This window comes from Silene latifolia, chromosome 10 (assembly GCF_048544455.1).
Source record: "Silene latifolia isolate original U9 population chromosome 10, ASM4854445v1, whole genome shotgun sequence".
Classification (NCBI taxonomy): Eukaryota; Viridiplantae; Streptophyta; class Magnoliopsida; order Caryophyllales; family Caryophyllaceae; genus Silene; species Silene latifolia.
This window is the reverse complement of record NC_133535.1, coordinates 146,973,265-146,976,605: the sequence shown is the minus strand read 5'-3', so window position 1 is coordinate 146,976,605 and position 3,341 is coordinate 146,973,265. Positions and strand designations below refer to the sequence as shown.

The following is a 3,341-nucleotide window of genomic DNA, read 5'->3' as shown; positions in this document are numbered from 1 at the left end:
AGAGGGAACCCATAGTCATACCGAGTGTTGGAACCTTGGTTGTTGTTTTGTCCCCCTTGGAAGTTAGCTCTAGGACCATTGTTGTTGAAGTTTGATCCTTGGCCTTGTTCTTGAAACCCTTGAACATACCCTTGCCCAAATCCTTGATTTGCTTGGTTCACTTGATTCCCTTGGTAAAATCCTTGGTTGCTTTGATTTCCACCAAAATCTTGGTACCCGTGTGGTTGGTTACCATAGTTTTGGTTTTGATTGTTGTTTGGCCATTGGTTTTGATTTCCGGGATTAGTCCTTTGGTTGGGAAATGTTCCCCTTGGTTGAGAAAAACCGGGTGGATTATTTGGGGCTTGTGGTTGAAGGTGTTGTGGGTTTTTGAACATTGGCACTTTTGTAGCTAAAATTGGGGTGGTTCCTTAAACCAGGATGGTAGAAGTTGGTGTTTGGGTTGTAGACATTGGGATTGTTGTAGGGTGGTCTTGGTGGTCTTGTATTGTTGTTATAGCTTTGGAAAGCATTAACATCTTGGACATTCTCTTCATAGCCACCGTTATAGTTGTTGGCACACAAATCAAAGGTATGACCGCTCCCTCCACAAAGCTCACAACTTGAAGCTTGAACCACTTCCTCCATGAGTGGCCCATGTGAGGTTGTGGCTTGGTGCACTTGATTTCTTTGTAGCTTTTCAAGTTGTTTTGTGAGTAAGTCGAGCTTGGCATTTGTCTCGGAGTTGGAGGGATTTTCCTTAGGGAACTTCCCATTCCTTCTTAGCATGTTTCCTCTAGAACCATAGTTTGCTTCCGAATCTACCATTTTCTTGATCAATGTCATGCCTTCTTCATCATTCAAGTGATCAAATCCTCCCCCCGCGGAGGCATTTACCATCTCCTTAGTCCTCAGTAGCAACGTTTGAAAGAATGTTTGAGTGATGTACCATTCCAGGATTCCATGATGAGGACAACTTGCTATTAAGTCTTGATATCGGTCCTAAGCTTCACCTAAAGACTCCTCGTCTTCTTGTTGAAATGTATGAATCTCATTACGGAGCATTGCGGTCTTTGATGAAGGGTAATATTTGGCCATGAATGCTTTAGCCAAGGCATCCCATCTCGTGAAGGTATCCGGGGGGTGAATGTCGTTCAACCACCGGTCTGCCTTGCCCGTCAATGAAAACGGAAACAACATCATTCTCAAGGTGTCCTCGGACACCCCATTCTTTTTCATCATTGAAACCTTCCTCTTAAACTTCCGGAGGTGAGCATGAGCATCCTCTTCGATATGCCCCCCGAACAAATCCTTCTCAATCAACCCGACTTGGGCGGGGTGCATTTCAAAGTTGTTTGGGGCCAAGGTGCCAAAATTAATAGGGTTACATGAATCATTATGGTTAGGCTGATTGTGATCTCGTAGAGCCATTTGTGGTGGAGGATTTGGTATATGAGGGGGTGGTGATTGAGGTGGGTTATTTGGAATAGGGAAGTTATGAAAAGGGTTTTCTAGTAGAGTCTCAATTGTGATGTTTGGTGGAAGTGTGGTTGTGGTATCAATATTTTGTGGGGTGTGTGAGTTTGGTTGATCAATGTTTGCCTGTGGAGGGTTCCAAACTCTATCAAGGGTCCTTGTCCTCAAGGTCCTAAAAAGCCTCTCGGGGTCGGAATTGAAGAGTAGAGCTTGGTGGTTTCTTCTAGGCATGCACTCAATAAACCGTTAGTCTCCTAGTGTCTTTACACACTACGGGAAGGCAAGAAATCACACACTCTACAATGAAACACACAACTACTAAAACAAACTAACAAGTGAGATAAGACTAAAGCTAAGCCTCTTGATAAACTAAATATAACCTAACGCCATCTCCGGCAACGACGCCATTTGATGAGTAAGAATTAATTATAGGGTCAAGTCTCTTACCACCAACAATATATAACCCAATTTAGTGCATAAATCGGGGTCGAACCACAAGGATGGAGGGGTTTCTACTTAGTCTAAAGAGGAGTCTAGTCTAGTCACAAATGAAAGAAAAGGGTTTGATTCAAACTAGATGCAACTAAACAAACGATAGAGAAAAGATGTATTCGATTGATTAAAGGCTAGGGTTTTCGTGTTTATCTAAATGGTTTAAGGGCAAACAAGTCGATTCAAAGAGTCTATGATGAGGGTTTATCCTAGGATGAAAATCAATATCTTGATTATCCTAAAGGTGAGTACTAACTCTCATTAAGCAACACACCATTCTAAAGCATGCAACAAGACCTCCACAAACTCTCATTCAATAGAGGAAGTAAGCAACTATGACAAAAAACACAAGTTCTCACTCACACAATTCATCAAACACCTTGTGTGCAATATAAAGAATTACAAACATTTCACCAAAGACTCAAAAATAATCAAACTATTATGCCAAATAATACCATTTAGACTCCCCCTAAACCCTAGAAGGGATACTACTCACTCATGTTCAAATTGTTCAAGCAAATAAATGGAAAAGAACAAATAACAAAAAGAGATGACATAGTAAAGGTTCCAACTATTATAAAAGACAAGATTAAATGTAAACAATTGATTAACCAAGTAAATAAGAAAAGAGATGTACCAACAAGAGTAAAGATGATTGCTTTGGTTGAATAAATGAAGGAAATCCTCCAAAATATCTCAATACAATCCCAAAAACCAAGTGTAAACAATTGATAATTACCAATACTAACTAAGTTTACTAAGTAATTAATAATAATTATGGAAAGATTAAAGCTTGATTAAGGAAAGATTATAATAATTAGGGAAAGTTTTCAGATCTAGGGTTGTCTTTACAATTGATTAGGGAAGGGGTATATATAGTGTTTTATTGGATTAAGGGAGGAAATGAGAAAAAGCCCATTATCCGTGCAGCGTCACCCTGTGCCGGCTGCCGGCTACACCAACCGGCAGCGCCATCTTGGATTTTCAATGTAAATTAGACCTGTTGTTATTCTCTGCCGGTGGGCCGGCTGCCGGCTAGCTATGCCGGCAGCGAGTATCTCCATTCTTAGCTCAAAAAAGACTTCTTCAAAAATCCTAAGTATGGGCTTGTGTTCCCTGCTGGTGGGCCGCCTGCCGGCCTGCCGGCAGAGAACATCTCTTGGCTTCTTTTCCTCTTTTTCTCCTCACAGCAGTGCCCCCTACCGGTGGGCCAGTTGCCGGCTTGCCGGCAGAGGACTACACTCAGCTCCTTATCTCCCTTTTCTTTATGTAAAGGCATTGTAATGCCTTCCTTGCCCCAATTCCTCTATACTCGACTCGATTCCTGCAAAGAGGATACACCAAATCACAGGTACGGGGATTGGGCACAAAATACAAGGAAAGGCATATAAAAC

The 3,341-nt window shown here is 41.6% G+C and overlaps 1 non-coding gene across 1 annotated transcript; it reads left to right on the top strand.

The window, feature by feature from the left end:
• The first annotated feature begins 937 nt into the window (after positions 1–937).
• LOC141609581 (small nucleolar RNA R71) lies at positions 938–1,044 on the top strand. Its single transcript, XR_012527507.1, has one exon. It is a non-coding gene; the product is annotated as a small nucleolar RNA R71 (small nucleolar RNA).
• Positions 1,045–3,341: the final 2,297 nt, after the last annotated feature.